Source organism: Chiloscyllium plagiosum, unplaced genomic scaffold, assembly GCF_037043375.1.
Source record: "Chiloscyllium plagiosum isolate Xiang-an unplaced genomic scaffold, Cpla_swu_hap1 HiC_scaffold_11, whole genome shotgun sequence".
NCBI classification, from domain to species: Eukaryota; Metazoa; Chordata; class Chondrichthyes; order Orectolobiformes; family Hemiscylliidae; genus Chiloscyllium; species Chiloscyllium plagiosum.
The window spans coordinates 36,331,981-36,350,475 of record NW_028270149.1 but is presented as its reverse complement, the minus strand read 5'-3'; the positions used below and the strand labels follow the sequence as shown (position 1 = coordinate 36,350,475).

Genomic DNA, 18,495 nt, shown 5'->3' with positions numbered 1-18,495 from the left:
GATTTGGACATAACGTTTGTTTCTTTACTCAAACTATTGCCACCCTCTTTAAACATCACATGATGGAATCTTTTGTTATTTAATATCCCCATGGATACCACCCTATCACTGATCATCTCCTTTCTCCTTGTCTCCCCTTATTCCCCGAGTATAAAAGCACATATGTTTCTTTATCCCACCAGTTCGAGTGAAAGGTCACCGGTTTGAAAATCATGGGCAGAATCTGGTGCTGCAGATGATATGGAGTAAAGGGTTAACTCACCCACGGAGCATGTGTGTAAGGAGTCACATCATGATGTCAGAACCAGGTGGTAAGGTCTCAGTGTAAGGTCTCAGTTGAGCTCTCTCCTCTTCTTTCCAATGTGCAAGTGTTGAAACAAGACAAAAGCTACATTCGCTTCTGGGAATAAACAGGGTTTGCTTCATTTTGAGTAACAACAAATTTACAGTGAGTGAATGATCACTTCACTCAGCTCACTGGACTGTAATGAGAGAGAACCCTTATCCCAGCAGCCCAAATAATCAATTGACCTTGTCCAAAACCCTGAACTCAGAATAGACCCTGCTCTTAACTAACTGGTGTGACCCCCTGACTGACAGTCGTCTCCCTTGACTAGATTGAGGTCTTTTCATCTTGGAATTGAAGAGCTAGCCATTTGGTTGAAGCTGATTTGGTGTATTTGCTGTGTATGCTGCTGGAACATACTGTAGGTGTAACGTTGTTATAGCACAGTGGCATAAAGCAACATGTTCACCCACTTGACGGATCACTGTTGGCATCATTGCTAAGCTGGAAGAGAAAGTGAGGACTGCAGATGCTAGAGATCAGAGCTGAAAATGTGTTGCTGGAAAAGCGCAGCAGGTCAGGCAGCATCCAAGGAGCAGAAGAATCGATGTTTCGGGCATGAGCCCTTCTTCAGGAGCCCTTCCTGAAGAAGGGCTCATGCCCGAAACATCGATTCTCCTGCTCCTTGGATGCTGCCTGACCTGCTGCGCTTTTCCAGCAACACATTTTCATCTTTGCTAAGCTGCCTGGCTTTGTGTCTGTGCTAAAAGACAAGGTAACACAGTGCTGTGAAACATTATGTTCTGGTTGCAGCAGAAAACTGCAAGACAAGGCAAGCCAGAGATGCCATGTGCATTCAAGTAGGCGTTAAGTGAGTGAGTGCTAAGAACGCAAGTGGAGTGCCCTGAGGTGCTTCCTCGTCCAATGCCTGAGATGTGTGCTTAGTGGCAGCATTACAATGAAAGATGTCAGAGCGCAGCATTGAGACTGATAACTGTATTCTATGTGAGTTGGAGATGCATGAAGTTTTGCTTTATTTCAAAACCATACTTTATTCAAAAAGAAACGTCATGTATGTACATAGTCACAAACGCATTCAGTTCTGTACAGTAGCATATCAAAGAAACAAACAAACATTGGAATTAGAATCTGTCCAAGCAAACCAAAGACATCTCTTATTTGATTATAATTATATGCATTTGAGGCAATGGGAAGGACTGATAGCTGAACAGACCCCGATTTAACTTCAGCAGAATGACTTCAGACAGAGGTCTTTCACCACTGGGCCTTGGTGGCAGTTGCCCCAAGCTTCAGTGCATCCCTCAGCACATAGTCCTGGACCTTGGAATGTGCCAGTCTGCAACACATGGTCAGGGTCAACTCCTTCTTTTGGAAGACCAATAAGTTTCTGACAGAAAAAGAGCGTCTTTCACCTCGTTGATGGTCCTCCAGTTGATGTTTGTGTTGGTTTGCATCCCGGGGAACAGACCATAGAGCACAGAGTCCTGTGGCAAAGAGCTGCTTGAGAGAACCTTAACAAAAACCACTGCATCTTTCCCCAGACTTCCTTTGCAAAGGCACATTCCAGAAGAAGATGTGTGATAGTCTCTACACCCTTGCAGCTGCTTTGAAGGCAGCTTGCGGTGACACAGATGGCCTGGACGTACGACAAGGATTTCACAAATAATGCCCTTCTCACCACCAGCCAAATTATGTCTTGTTGCTTGTTGGAAAGTTTTTGTGATGAAGTCTTCTGTCAAATGACTCTGACAGCCTGCTCAGGGAACAACCAGACAGGATTCAGCCCCTCCTTTTCCCACATGCTCTCGAGGATGTTACGTACTGACCACTTCCTGATGATGGACTTGTGATCAAAAGTGTTTTTCTAAGTTGCTATGATGAGGCTATATGTTCTTATACCGACCCCTAGTGACAAAAGGCGCAAGCCCACGGAGTGCGCACTAAGATGTTGGTGACGGTCGGCCTAATGTGGAGGCCTGCACGAGCAAGCACTGAGCTGCAGCTCTCAGATAACTGCTCTGATTTTCATCTCTGCCAAATGGGAAAATTGCAAGCATCTTCAAAATTAGGCAAGAATAGGCAAAAATGAGAGATGAATGCAGGCAAATGGGAGCCTCCCTGTTCACTGGCAAGGTTCCTCTCTCACCCGTTAAAGCTTGGATTGAAAAGTGAAACTTTTTTCCTTGATATTGAATTTCATTTTTCCAATCTTGCCATATTTCCCAACTGACTCACCTTTCTGAGCATTGGACAACTTTGCCCAGTAGTTTTTTGTTCCTTTTGCATGTCATAAACGTTGATGCTCTTTTGTTGAAACTATATGGGCAGCCTCTATGAATATGGCGAAAGTGAAGACTGCAGATGCTGGAGATCAGTCAAGATGAGAGTGCTGCTGGAAAAACACATCAGGTCAGGCAGCATCTGAGGAGCAGGAATTCCTGATGAAGGGCTTTTGCCTGAAACATCAATTTTCCTGCCCCTTGGATGCTGCCTGACCTGCTGTGCTTTTCCAGCACCACTCTAACCCAGCCTTTATGAATATGTTCAGTGACTGACCAAATTGCAAAATAAAATTTACCATCTGTCAAACCAGGCTTCACTGTGGGATTTCACTTGTCTGGTATTGACAGTAAACTAGCAAGTTATAAAAAGGAAGAAAGAGGCAAAAGTGAACAAAGACCCCTAAAAATACAAGGCTGGAGAAATAATAATGGAGAACAAGGAAAAGGCAGGGGAGTAGAATACATACTTTGCCTCAGTCTTCAAGATAGAAAGCATTGATTGCATTCCAGGAATACTAAATAATCAAGGAGCAAAATGGGGAGAAGCAAATAAATACAATATCTAGCATTAGAGAAAAAGTGTTAGAGAAACTAATGGAGCTAAAGGCAAATAGAATTGATAGGTCACATCCGAGAATATTAAATGAAGTAGCTACAAAGATATTGGATGCATTGGTAGTAATCTTTCAACAATTCTTAGATTTTGGAAAAGTCCTGAAACATTGGCAGTTTTCCAATGTACACATTAATCCAAAAATGAGAAGGAGACAATAAACAGGTAACTAGCCCAAATGGCTTAACATCTGTAATTGGAAAAAACATTAACAGTTTATTATCAAAGATATAATAACAGAGAATTTAAAGAAATACTTAATATAATCAAGCAGAGTCAGCATGGCTTAATGAGAGTGAAATCATGACCATTATGACAACGAATGCATAAGTGTTCTGACTTGGGAATCCTATAAGTATGAAACATCATATCATGAATGATGAGTAGCCACTTCACAGCCTTTCAGACTCAACGTTTGGTTCAGATCAGAACCTCCGCATCATATCTTTTTGAATGATACTTAGTAATGATTTTACTATTCGTATCTCAACCTATCTTTCATTTATCTTGATATGTATCCAATCATTTTATTTTGCACCATATCATTCCTTTTGCCATTTGTTCTCATCTATTCTTTCTCCTCCTCCTACTTTCCCTGCCTCGATGCTTGCTTAAATCCTGTTCATAATCACACCCTGAAATATTAACACTGTTTCTCTCACCACAGATGCTGCTACACCTGCTGAGTAGTTCCAGCATGTTCTATTTGTTATTTTAAGATTTCATGCATCCACTTTGTAGTTCATGTTAGTTTTTAAATCTGAGGTTGTTTTCCATTAACACATCATATGGTAGTTCCAACTATTCCCCTCTTTTTAGAAAGTTTTGTCAGTTTATTATCATTCAAATTGATTGATTATTCCCATTTTTCTTACCAAATCAAAGACATCTTCATTTAATAATCACCTTTTGGGAAAATAAATTTTCACGTTGGTTTTTTGAGATGGTTGCAGTACTGCTGAATGCACCAGTGGCATTGTCTAAGTTTTTATTTTGTCATTTACCCTTAAAATCAGACACATAGGAGAATTAGGACTGACACATTCAATAATCTACATTTAACACACTCATGCACGCCCATCTCCTTTTCAATCAAATAAACGGTTTCCCATATTTCCCTGACATGAGTAATGAAGCTGTATTTTTCTCCACTGTTTCTTTCTCTCAGGTCCATTCCTCACATTCTTTTCTTGGCTGTGAAGTCAAGAATTCGCTTCTTAAATCTTTATGCATTCTGTTGATTTCCTTATCTAAGATCCATTTTAATACCCATCTCTTTCATTAAGCATTTACTCATCATTACCTTCTCAAGAGCTATTCGGGATGAGCAATAAATTTTGGCCATCCAGCGACACCCTTGTTCCACAAGTGAATAATAAAAAGTATCATTCTTTACCTCAATATCAGTTTTTGTTCGGCAATGTTTCTCTGAAGTGGCTTAGGATGTTTGTCATCAAAAAAGGCATTGTATAAATACAAGCTATAAATTAGCTTGGCTCGATCATTAGTTTAGCTCCAGTACAGTGTTACTGGATTTATAAAGTAGGAACTTAAATTTTCCATTCACACCCAACCTTTCGAATTATTGCAAATTCCAGTTTAGTGGGCATTTCACGTGTCCCCAAGGTGTGCACCATTAATGTGATGATTTTCAGAAGTAACTCAAGATTTTCTGGAATACTCTCAGTGTTAGCAATGAATTGAAATAAATCCAACAGCAGAACCCCCAAATGTATACAGTGTACAGTCTTTAGCTGGCAGATCTCATTTTGTTTAATGACTTGCCGACTTGAGGCAGATGTTTCTATGATTTGAATTGGACCCCAGGTTGTAGTGACTCTAGACTAATATTGACTTGGATGTTTCCATGGAGCATTTCAATGATTTGGCTCTAGATTCTCTTCCAAGGGAAAAAAAACAATATAAACAAGGCTTCAAGCAAACAATACGTGTGGTGCTGTTCTGTGCAATTAGTTGCCACAGTTACAGAGAAATAAAACTTCAGTAACTCGGAGCTGTAATAATACAATTGAAGATTTATCATGCCTGTATATTTTAAATAAATAAGCAAGAGGAAAAGGCAGTGTTTGTATGTCCATGGCCATATATGCAAACATAAATCTACATTTAGGTGAAAAAAAGAAATTTAATTTGAAAAGATAATTTGAGAATATATCAGTTTGGCCCAGTGAACTTTGATTAGGTTTTATTAGTAGTATAAATTCCCACTTTATTTTATAAAAGATACACTACATATTGGACATATGTATCCATGAATCTGTGTCAACCAATCAATTATGTTTGATGCTTTAAAAGTCTTGAAATTTCTCTGAATATACAAACAGTTATAAATAAACAGTAGAAAAAGACCTGTTCTTTCTGGCTTATCCAATATAATTGTGATGCCTTTTATATCATCATGGAGACACTCCCTTCCCACTCAAATGGGTGTAACCTCCAGAGTCATAGAGCATCGAAATAGAGCTTTCGGTCCAACCCATCCATAACAACCAGATATCCTAAATTAATCTAGTCACATTTGCCGGCATTGACCCATATCCCTCTAAACCCTTCTTATTTATATACCCCTCCAGATGCCTTTTAAATACTGTAATTGTACCAGCCTCCATCACTCCCGACGGTTTCTCATTCCTTTTCACACCACCTTCTGCAAGAAAAGTTGCCCCTTAGGTCCCTTTTAAATCTTTCCCCTCTTAAGTTACTTTAAGGTTATATTAGGAAAGGCCTCGAATTGGAGCAGAGAGCCCAGAATAGAGATTTCGATCCCCTTGCTGAACCATCAGGCTGTCTGTTTCCCCCATTTGACTGGTCATAGCATTGGCACCAGCAACCCCAGGTAAAATCTTTGTGACAGTGACCAGAGACTCTTAACTGTCCATCAATTGAATCCTTACAGCCTCAATTGGTCCACATGTGATTGGATCATCATTAGTAAAATAACAGTGACAGGGCAGGGGAAGTCAGGTAAGCACCAGGAATGGCACCATTACCACTGCACTCAATTTCATGGCTTGCTCTTTGCCTCAGGAAGGCCATGAAATATGGCCATTCAATATGCAGCAGAACCTATTAGATGACTTAATCACTACTTCATGTGGATCTCAGTTTTGTTTTTAATTCTTTCCAAACTTTGAATATTGTGTTGGACAGTAGAAGGAACAAATGATGAGCTCAAAGAATTCTACTTTACGTGATGCTTTAAAATTCAACTTGACAGATTAACAATGGCTGTGTGAAAGCACAGATGTTGAGATAAATCATTATTTGGAAATGTCGCACCTTTAGTTTTGTTCCTGTTGTGTGCAAACTGTGATCATGTGCACATTCAAAAGTTTGATCTAAAAAAAGCAGAGTATGATGGTGATGGAGTTAATTAAAGTGCTTTCATTTGTTAGGACCTTGGGTGTGCAAGTTTCTTTCTACTGTATACTCAGCATACAAGACTGAAAGATTAAAACATTTGTCTGGATCGTTTTTGTCAATTCCTTTCAGATTCAGTGAGCTGACCTTGCCATCTTTCTTTCAAGACAAGTCAGTTCTCGGCAATAATGAATGGTTTTTGTTTGCACCTCCTTTGGCCAAGTTACAAAGTACTGGAGAAATACTTTGTTAAAAGTTCCTTCATTGCTTAATTATAGCAAACAATTACTGTCACCTATACTTACCATGAATAACAAGAATGAGTTTATTTCCTTTGGACAAAGACAAATGTTAGTTAGTAGTACTCAGTTATTCAATATTGTTAATGTGAGGTACCAGTTTTAAAGTTACAACTAACAGAATTTACAGATAGCAGTAGTTTACTAATAAAAAATAAATCATATCCACATAATGTCTAAAATAATATGATGCTTCATTTGGAATTCAGGAGGAAACAAGCAGGGATGGACTTGTGTTTCAAATAAAACCTCACAGAGGAATTGTAGCTGAATTATTTTTCCACATCATAATGTCCATCTTCAGCTTTGTTATATAGCCTTTGTTGTCTGGCCAATATAATCGAAGGTCGAAATTTCAGTTTTCCATTCAAAGATATCTTTTTTGTGCATTTTGTTTTTGTTAAAGTTATGAATACTTTTTAGATGATTTTAAGGATATCCGTTTGAGGGAATTTTACCTTCAGTGACAAACTGAATCTCTAAAAGTGATTAATAAAGGAGAAGTGACCTCTTATTCTCTCCACTGAACTTCTACCTTTCAAAACTAGAGGAAAAAAGTCATGCTTATGCTGTGGTTGAGATAAATATTTTTACTAATCTCTGCTTTGCAAAATATAATGTATCCTGGATTGCTTCAACTGTCGCAGCAAACAGAATGTCTTTGTTAGGATTTACTTCCAGTCATAAAACATGTCATTTTATGTTTCCCAAACATGGCATTAATGTAGACGTGATATATTTCTGAACCGTACAGGGCAAATTTACAACTTTATTATTCCCAGTAGGAGAATGACCTCTAAGTGGGCAAGGTTCAAAGAATTAACACAACAGCATTGTAGCCCTACCTCAGACTTTAGTTCTCTTCATGTTTTGTTCACTATTAGAATCAAACGGCCAGACATTTGCCACATACAAAAACATAGAAGTAGGTTTTGCTTCCTGCCACCAGTTGAGGAATCTAACCTTTCGTCATCAGACCTGTATTTCTTTATGTAACGTATTTATTTTATAAGGCTCTAATGAAGCATTTCAGATAATTTATGATATTAATGGCAATATGATGTAGTAAAATTCATTTGGTCCATCTCCAAAGGGCAATCGTTATGATTTAGAATTATGATTGATTTAAATCAATCTTTCATTAAATAATACATTAATTCTTTAGATTTTACATAGGTTAATGATGCTCAGACCACTATCCAGTGAGCAGAATGATGTCCATATCTTGAAGGCATCAAGACTTCATTTTAGTTGATCCCACGGTTGAGAATGTGAAAACAACTGTAACTGATGTTCTTGGATAAAGGTTACCATGTTGGGTCAGATACCAAGGAAAGTGTGGCCTAATTTCCAAGTCACCAACATACACAAAATAGACTCTTGGATACTCATAATCTGATTGATTGAGTATAATCCACATGACTTTGCAACTGGGAAACCAGGTTTGTTAACTTGTTGGAGTTGTCTAAGATGTCATCAGCAAAACTTACAGAGAGAAGTCAATATAGATAAGATAGTTATATTTTCAGAACTTTTGATAAGTCCCTCACAGGAGGCTGATTAGAAAAATTAAAGCATGTAATGATATTAATTAATGTTTGTCTAACAGACAGAGACCAGCCAGAGAAGTTAAAGAGGGCATCAAATTGAAAGAAAATAAAGCATCCAATATGGCAAAGAATAGTGGTAAGCGAGAGGAATGTTTTCAAAACCAACAAAAAGAATCAAAAATGAAGAGGAAGGAAATAAACTTTGAGACTAAACTTGAAAGTAATATCACAATGTACAGCAAAAGCATCTTTGAATATATACAAAAGACATAAGCCAACATCTGTGTAAGAAGGTGTTTCTTAGAGAATGTGGCTGGTATAATAATGATGGGGAACTAGGAAATTGCAAGGGGTGAATAAATACTTTATATCAGTTTTCATAGTAGAAATGATAATTGGAATTCCAAAATTACTGGATAATCAAGGGGCAAAAAGAAGAGAGAAAATACTTACAATAACTATCATTACAGAAAAATATTACTGGAAAACAAATAGAGCTAAAACCTGATAGGTCTCAAGACCCGATGGAACACATGCTAGGCTATTAAAGGATGGAATAGCAGAGTTTGTGGATGCACTAGTAGTAATTGTCCAGGAATCCTTAGACTCTGGAAACATATTAAAGGATTGGAAAACTGCCTTTATTTAGAAAGGGAAGCAGGCAAAAAAATGATAGGGTGGTTAGCTTATTGTCTTTTGTTGGGAAAAAGTTAGACTCTGTTATAAAGGATGTACTGTCAGAGCATTTGGAATAACATAATACAATCAAATAGAGTCAACATGGCTTCATTAATGGAAATGATGCCGATAAATTCAGTGGAATTGTTTGAGGAGGTATCAAGCAGAATAGACATAGGTGAAGCAGCAGATATGATATATTTGGAGTTTCTGGAAGTGTTTGACAAGGTACCACACATTAATCGACTTAATAAGATAAAAACCCATAGTATTGGAGATAGTAGATTAGCCTGGATAGAGAATTGATTAGCTAACAGAAGATAGAGTTGAGATAACAGAGGGCATTTCAGAATGGCCACCTGTAACTAGCGATATGTCACAGGGATCAGTGTCAGGGCCACAGTGATTTACATTGTATATAATAACTTGGATGAGGAGAGTGAAGAAAAACCACAGCCTTACAAAGGACTGGGTTGCTGGGGGTGTTCAGTGGGTCTGGCAGCATCTGTGAAGAAAACTCAGAGTTAATGTTACAGGTCCGGTGACCCTTTGTCTGTTTTTTCTTCATAGCTGCTGCCAGACCTACTGTGTGCTTCTCTCTCACTTCACCTGATGAAGGGGCTATGCTCCAAAAGTTTGTGATTTTAAATAAACATATTGGACTATAACCTGGTGTAATGTGATTTCTGACTTTGTCCATCCCAATCCAACATTGACACATCCACATTTTGTTTATCAATGTCTGGAAAATAAAACAATATTGATGTGAATGTATTTAGTTGGATTCACCATTATTATCTGCAGATGGAACTTACTCAGGAAATTTTCCTTACTGTTAGGTAGATGCATGACATCATAGTTCAACTCTGTTATTCTCAAGAATAAATATTCTACATTTGAATCATTAGAATGTGATAAACAAATCATTAAAGTAGTCAGTCTTAGAAGGTAAGTTATCATTACTTGTCGAAGCATGACTTGGAATATCAAACCTCTCCTTCCTTTCATGGCCTTCATTTTCACTCAAAAGGATTAATAGTCCTTATTTGATTTCTGGATGGAAAAGATTCAACTTGTCTCAGATAGTAGCCTCTATTTTCAGTATGGGCAGAATAACTCTTGTCTTTTGAGCTTAATTATAGTTTCGAGTGATAGTGTATCATAGTTACGTCAACAGCATTATTCATCATCCTATACCCAGATAAACAAATAAGACCTAACACAAATTATTGGTTACTTGACAACAGCTGGAAAATGTTATCATGTTGTCTCTTTCTGAGGAGGGAGAGATAGATGATGTTCATTGGTGTGCGACAAAACGCATGATTTATTCCGTGGTGGAGAAAAATCAGATAAACCACCAGTAATACATTAAAATTCACTGTATCAGAAAACTGTTCTCTGCTCTGCAATTCTATTTTATATAACTGGAGCAGAAAACATTGCAAAAATATTAAAATATAGATTGCTTTGCTTCCCTATGTCTCTTCTGTCTACTGATATATCTGCTCAGGTTGTTATTATTCATGGGGTTGGGGGTGGGGAATGTCACACTTTAAATGGCCAGTAAGTTTTATTGATATTATATGGTACATTGATTAAGACATCGTGTGGAGTTGTGAACAGTATTTTTCTTTTTATTTATTCATGGTATGTGGTCAGCGCTAACTGGGCCAGCATTTATTGCCTTTCACTAGTTGCCCTTGAGGGGGAAGTGGTGAACTGCCTTCTTGAATTGCTGCAGAGCATGTGCTGTAGGTAACTCACAATGCTATTAGGAAGGGAGTTGTCATGGGTTTGGAAGGTACTGTTGAAGGAGTCTTGGTGAATTTCTGCAGTGCCTCTTGTAGATGGCACACACTGAAGCTATTGAATGTTGATGTTAAAGGAATAAATGTTTGTGGTGTCAGTCAAGCAGACTGCTTTGTCCTGGATGGCGTCAATCTTCTTGAGTGCACTCATCCAGGCAAATGGGAAGTATTCTATCACATTCATAACTTACACATTGTAGGTGGTGGGCATGCTTTAGGGAGTCAGGAAATGAATTACTTGATGCAGGATACCTCGCCTTGAACCTGCTCTTGTCGTTATATTTTTTATATGTTAAAAATCTCTCAACACAGTCCAACAGGAATACTTGGAATTACTAGCTTTCAAAGCACTGACCTTCATCAGGTATTGTGTGATTTTTAACTTTGTCCACCCCAGTTTAACACCAGCACCTCCACATGTTTTACATGGTTAGTCCAATTGAGTTTCTCGTCATCGGTAACCTCCAAGATGTGATGCTGTGGGATTTAGCAATAGTAATACCATTGAATATCAAGGGGTATTGTTTGAGATAATCATTGCCTGGCACTGGTGAGGCACAAAAATCACTTTTAACTGATTAGCCCAAACCTGGGTATTATTCAGGTTTTGCTGAATTTGTGCTTGTAATTTTCTATCAGGTATTGCCTGTGAGCTGACTGGGAACATGGCAGAGTAAAATTGACCTTCATGCTTCTGCATTCTTGGACATAGATGATAACAAAATATTCCATTAACACATCTTTTCCATGGAGCAACTGGCCTTGCTTGATTCTGTGCATTCTTATCTCATTATAGCCATAGCATGTGCAACAAATGATGCTTCTTCCTGTCCTCATATAGTCATCCTGTGAATTCCCCCAAGGACTGAATTGACCCCCTCTGTTAATCACCCATAGTTAACGTCAGCAGAATCTTGTAGTGACAGAGGTCACAGCCTCTGGCTGAACCATATTTCCCATTTATAAGAAAGCTAGACACTTATTTTGCCAGTCATGCACTTAACCAGGACAGCAGGGAATTAGAAGTTGCTCATCAATCAAAAGCTGTTAACTGGGGAAAAAATGGCTGCTGCCAGTTGTACATCCATTCGAGAACTTGGATCAAGGAGGGATACAGTCACTGCTGATTAATAGTGGAAAAGGAGCCCATGGTGTCATGAGGTGCAGGCAGGAAGATTGGCAGTGGAGTAAAGTAGGTGGCTTTCAATAACCCTGTTTTTCCAAATACTGACTACCTTGCAATGAGGCAATAAGTGTCTTCAAATGAGGATCCAACCATTCACGCCATGTAAGAGCCAATAAGAAACCATGCCAGGCTTTTATTTGTTGCACTCTATGTGAACCTTCCTTTCATAACAGAGTTGGTGGCAGCATTAATTGCCTTGTTAAGGGCCTCAGTATGGAGCACAGCAGGTAGGCAGGCCATCCATGGTGGAGGTGAGAAGGCAGCAGGGCTCACACCTCTAACTCCTTGATTAAACACACCTCTGCCACCATCTTACCATGGAGACTGAAACAAAACTGCTTATTTTGTCTGTGGCAAAGAAGTCAGCAATTTAACTCAATTGATCTATACGGGTGTTTATGCTTTACACGAGCCTGCTTTTTCACTTCATCTAACCCAATCAGTGTGTTGTCTATCCTTTCTGCTCACATTTGCTTTCCCTTTCTAAGTTTGTTGATGGGATATGAGCATCACTGGCTAGGCCAGCATTGGTCTATTCCTAATTGCCATCAGGAGGATGGTGGTAAGATCCATTCCCAAACCAGTGTTGTCTTGGGTTAGGAACTCCCAGAGTGCTGGAAGTAAGTTCCACAATTTTGACACACCAAATGTGAAGGGACAGTGTAGGTTCAAGTCAGGAAGGTGTGTGACTTGGAAGGAACCTTGGGATGTGATTATTCTCTATGCTTCTGCTGTCCCTGTCATTCTAAATGGTAGAGGTTGCAGGTTTGGAAGTGCTGTCGAAGGAGCCTTGGTGTGCTGCAAGAATCTGGAATCTAATAGAATCAAAATTCCACATAAATGAGCTTATGCTATTTTTCTCAACCAATTCAGCATAATTCATTCTGTCATTGCTCTTTGGATTAGCAAGGTTGTCTTGTATTGAACACTTATATTTATGGGACCAGTGTCTGTTTAAAGGCCTTTATCAGGTTACATCTTAGCCTTCCATTTCTGAAAGAAATGACCTTCAATTTGATCAATTTTAGTTGTAACCAATCAGTTCAGTTGTAATCTTTGCAAATCCCTTTCCATCAGAGAGGGATAACTGGTTTCATAAAAGTTGATGTTAACTACTGCAAAATTATGGGTTAAAATCATAGAACATAGAACAGTACAGTGCAGGAAAAGGCCCTTCAGTCCACCATGTCTGCGCCAACCATGATGCCATTCGAATCTCATTTGCCTGCACATGGTCTATATCCCTCTATTATTTCCCTGCTTTTCATTTCTATATGCCTAGACATGAACTACAACATCTATTTGCTTCTTATAACGGTCATTTAACCAACATTTCTAATTGTAGTAATTATTTGTGTTTGTAAACCCTGATTTTTTTTCACTCCTCTGCTCCAATTAAACTCTTATTATCCAGGCAAAATGCAAACTTTCTCTTCCAACAATATTCACGATTTATAGAACACATAATGCTGTTAGGTCTTGGTGACATCATTTTCAGATATGAGATGAGCTTCCACATTTATCAAACATCTCAGTTCTTTTATAACTTCCATGTTGCAAGACTAGTTGTTTGTCCAACAGCCAATTTTTTTGTTGTAGATTATGAAAATGGAGAGAGATTTCATTGAAAAGGAGAGAAAAACCTGTTGAGTGAATTCTCCAGACTTGCCAATCACAGCACTTCTGATGTATGCTATACATTACAATATCTGTGGCAGCCTCTTCCAAGCAAACAAGTGAGTGGTCTTCTTCCTCTTATTTGTGTCTCCTTCTTGTTGTTTGCAAAATTGTCCTACAAGAAGAAAAAAAGTTTATATTTATGCTGGTGATAGTTTGTGAAGATGTTGCTGTCAAGGTAAATTAATATTGCTGATGTGAATGAACAGCCATGGTCTGAGAATTTGAGGAGAATGGCACATACAGTATGTGCTAAAACAGCAGGAGGAGATTGAATGAAGAATATTATACCATTTGAAGAGTGATAAGAAGTGTCAGGAAAAATGCTTGGAAAATGAATAAAAATACATGTGTGCTAAAGCTATAGGTAGTTCTAGTCTAGTAGAGTAAGAAAAATGTCAGTAGAATCTTACCTTTCGTAGTTCTGGTGAAACCATTCATTTCTTAGTGGCTCTGCAGCCAGGATGCTGGACTCAATGCATTAATCTACAGTAGCATACCTAGGAGCAAATGTTTGCACTTTGGCTGGATTTATTTCTGGCATTAGAAGAAAGTAGCAGCTCCCTATACTAACAGCCTTCAGCCCAAACTTGAAAAATTGGGTGGAGCCGCAGCACTGCATCCATTTCTACGCTGTGATGTGGGGGTGCCAGTGCTGGGCTGGGTTGGACAAGGTCAAAAACCACACGCCACCTGGTTATAGTCAAACAGGCTTATTTGAAAAAGCCAGTGTTTTCAAACAAACCTTTTGGACTATAACCTGGTATTGTGTGACTTTTGACCATTTCAATGCTGATGTGAGGTAAAACCATCTCTTGTATCTTTTTGTACCATAGAAGCCAGCAGTCAGTGAATATTCTAACATGTACGAAGTAGGCACTTCCAAAGCATTACTATATCTGAATGTTCCAATGTATTAATTACATGAAGTACTGCCTGAAAAAATAAAGGTGGGTCTTGTCACAAGATTTTCAACAATTTACTCAAACAGCTCAAGAGTCACGGAAAAGGCAATTTAGTCAATTAACTAGAGGCAGCCAGAAGAGTCATTTGCTATGTTTGGACTGCTTGTCATTTCGGTATTCAGGAAGAAGAAGCTCCATCATGGATAATGTGCTGTGGCTAATTCCATACCACAATGACTCCTGATAAAGGGCTTATGCCTGAAACGTTGATTCTCCTGCTCTTCGGATGCTGCCTGAGCTGTGGTCTTCCAGCATCACGCTCTAGGACACAGGAGAAGCCTGGGTATCCAAGAGGTGCAGCTGAGTGCATAAAAGAAAAACAGCAAAATGCTAGAGAAACTCAGCAGGCCTGGCAGCATCTATTAAATAAGAAAGAGAATTAATGTTCCAAATCCAAAGACTCTTCACTGACTCTCTGCCAGACTTGATGCAGCCATGTGTTTTGGAAGGGCATTGAAAAATCCCTGGGAACTGAGGGGACTCAGAATAAGCTGTATGTCATGAATAGTTGAGTACAGCTGAGTGAGAGTGAAGCAAGTTTGCTTTGTATATCTGAGAAATGTTTGTGTTTGGAGGAATGTAAAGGCAACACCAGATTGGTGAAGATAGCTACCTGCGAAAAAGCTATCTAGGAGCAAATGTTTGCACTTTGGCTGGATTTATTTCTGTCATTAGAAGAAAGTAGCAGCTCCCTATACTAACAGCCTTCAGCCCAAACTTGAAAAATTGGGTGGAGCCGCAGCACCGCATCCATTTCTACGCTGTGATGTGGGGGTGCCAGTGCTGGGCTGGGTTGGACAAGGTCAAAAACTGCAAGCAGTTACTAAAATATCATTTCAAGAATCGAAAGAAGTTTGCAACCAAGAAAAAGGTGAACTGCAACCAAGAAAAAAGGTGAACTGCAAGAATGTAAGCAGCTATTGAGGTAGTTCCAAAGCCACATCTTTGACATTGCAATGTTTTAATGAGATTTAGGTCAGGTTAATTCTTGATGTTAGCTTATCAATAATGTGTATGTATCTGAAGTCAGCTGTGTTGCTTTTATAACGAAATGAAGGGTGAAAGACATAGTCTGTTCCCACATTACAAAGAGATGTTGGGGGTGAGTTTAACCTGGGAGTCACCTGTAGCTCAGATCCTCCAACCCTAGCAACATCCTTGTAAATCTTTTCTGAACTCTTTCAAATTTCACAACATCATTCCGATAGGAAGGAGACCAGAATTGCACGCAATATTCCAACAGTGGCTTAACCAATGTCCTGTACAGCCGCAACATGACCTCCCAACTCCTGTACTCAATACTCTGACCAATTAAGGAAAGCATACCAAACGCCTTCTTCACTAACCTATCTACCTGCGACTTCACTTTCAAGGAGCTATTAACCTGCAGTCTGACTTCTAGATATGAGCATGTATTAGGAGAAATGTATCAGTGAGTTAGCTGTATTTAATTTGCTGAACATTACAAACAGGTAGTTGTAGAAAGATTTTTTTGTTAGGATCATTCCTTTGTATGTAAATGAGAGGGTATTCCTAATAAAACAACCGTTCACAAAAAAATGGCCACAACATGTATTTCTTAACTGCCCAGCATAACAGCTGATGTGACATATGTTAATACATTTCCTGCATTATGTTTATCAGCACCTCCTATAATGATGAGGAAAGGTTAGGGAAGGTGGCAAATCAGGAAAGGAGACCAGTGATGGAAATGACTTGCCCACTTTTCCTGTTTGAACACCATGTAAAAACAATGACTGCAGATGCTGGAAACCAGAGTCTAGATTAGAGCGGTGCTGGAAAAGCACAGCAGTTCAGGCAGCATCCGAGGAGCAGTGTTCTATTTGATCACCAAGCAGTCACCTGCCAGGCTTCGATTCATTCCTGAACCCCTCTTGCTGCCCTTATAATTGACTAATTAAGGATCGCAACTGACGTTAATGTGGGTGGATCAGCCTAGTCCTCAAAAAAGTCAGAGTTTGGCATTGAATGGTGAGAAGGTCATTCAAGAAATCTCTCCTGAACTCTTAGAAGTAGGGGATTATGCCATTCTTTCCCATGTTGTATGATTTGAAAATGCTCTGTTGGGAAGAGGAGCGAAGGGCAACAGTGCAATGGGGGAAAGGAACTGAGGGGATGAGACTTGAACGGCAAGCAGGGAAAGAACATGTTGGGGAGAGACAGGGCTTGGAAGACATCCAGTGGAGGTGCAATCTTGAAAGAGGGCCCATAATGGATGCCGTTTCCTCCATACTCCCATCCAAGACCCAATAAGATAACCTGCATTGTCTCACACCCATTCATGAGTCCACATCCAACTTCGAATGGAGGTCAGGATGTAAAGTTCAGCCTTAAGCTGCCAATATTTGTTTACCGAAAAGCCTCAGTTTGTCTGAAATCAGATGGATTGTTCTAGGACTTGACCATCCCGAGTAAGATTGTGGACAGTTTGGGCTGGGTCTGGTGAGAGGGCAGTGGAATGGCCAATTGAAAAACTTTACAGGCAATTTCTAATCAAGTTATTCGCAGATGTAATGATGCACACTACTGGAGTACATGGGATCGGAACCCATCCTTCTGGCTCAAGGGTAGTAGCACCACCATTGCTGTGTGCCTAGCAATGGGGCTTGTAAAGGTCTACTCATCATGTATTATTTGTCCATTTCCTCAAAATGAAGATGCAACATGGTGAACATGATGTCACCATCACATTACTGAGTTCTGTGTGCATTTACTTAAAGATTGACCCCATTGAATAATCTTTGCTACACCCAGAGAGGGTTTGGTATCCAAGTGCAACAAGATGAAAAGGGAGTGGAAATAAGTGGTCCAGATCCTAAGTGTAGGATTAAGTCAATTGTGCAGTGTTGACACAAGCTATTCCACCTTCCTTTCATAGATTACACAAAGAGTGCTCTAAATGTCTCATGCTAGATTTTGCAGCAGGTCTTTTTGCAGATAAAAGAATCTCAAAAGGCTGGATAGAATCTTCGATTATTCTGACTGTGCACGGATCGGGAGTGGGGGGGGGGGGGAGGGGGTAGAAAGATGCTACAAGCTAAAAATTGACAAATGTCATGACAGCAATGGACTTAACAATTGTAGGCCTTTAAGGCATACAGTTATGCTTATTTCCATCTTAAGCTCAGATACTCTGCCATGTGGTGGGTGCTGCCTAGAAGGATATCTCATGAGGGAGTAAAACTTAGTTAGGCTTTCCTTGTAGAATCTTCAGAATAATTTGTTTAACAAAGACAGTGAAAGTTTCACTGGTTAAGTTAGATGTTATTTTTATTTCCCATTGTGAAGGTTTCTGGCCCATGTTTCACTTGGGTCTACCCTATCACCATCATCTAACCCTTGCGCATTACCAAAAGGTTTTATCTTCTGAGTACACTAAAAATCCACACCAGTCTAGCCAGCTGCAAATTGATTTGAAAGACAAAGGAGAGAAATAACTTGAAATAACGGAAAATTGAAGTTGACGATCCAAAAATTATGAAAGCAAGAGGGTGCATTTTCGTCTTGCATAAGATTTTTGTTAAAATTGTGAGGAAAACTCAACCTGGTGATATTGTGGTACTTGCATCAAATTTTGTCCATAATACAAATAGCTAAAAAGTAGTCTTAATGAATTGCTCGACTGTAGGTTAAAGTCAGTCATCCTGACAAACAAAATCAGATGATGGCCTGAATTTACATCACAGGGAGACTATGACAAAAAAATGACAATAATTTGGAATTCC

At 39.2% G+C, this 18,495-nt stretch overlaps 1 protein-coding gene across 6 annotated transcripts in view; it reads left to right on the top strand.

The window, feature by feature from the left end:
• Nucleotides 1-18,495, top strand: part of tenm1 (teneurin transmembrane protein 1) — a 2,430,772-nt gene that overhangs the window by 556,786 nt on the left and 1,855,491 nt on the right. The window lies entirely within an intron of this gene.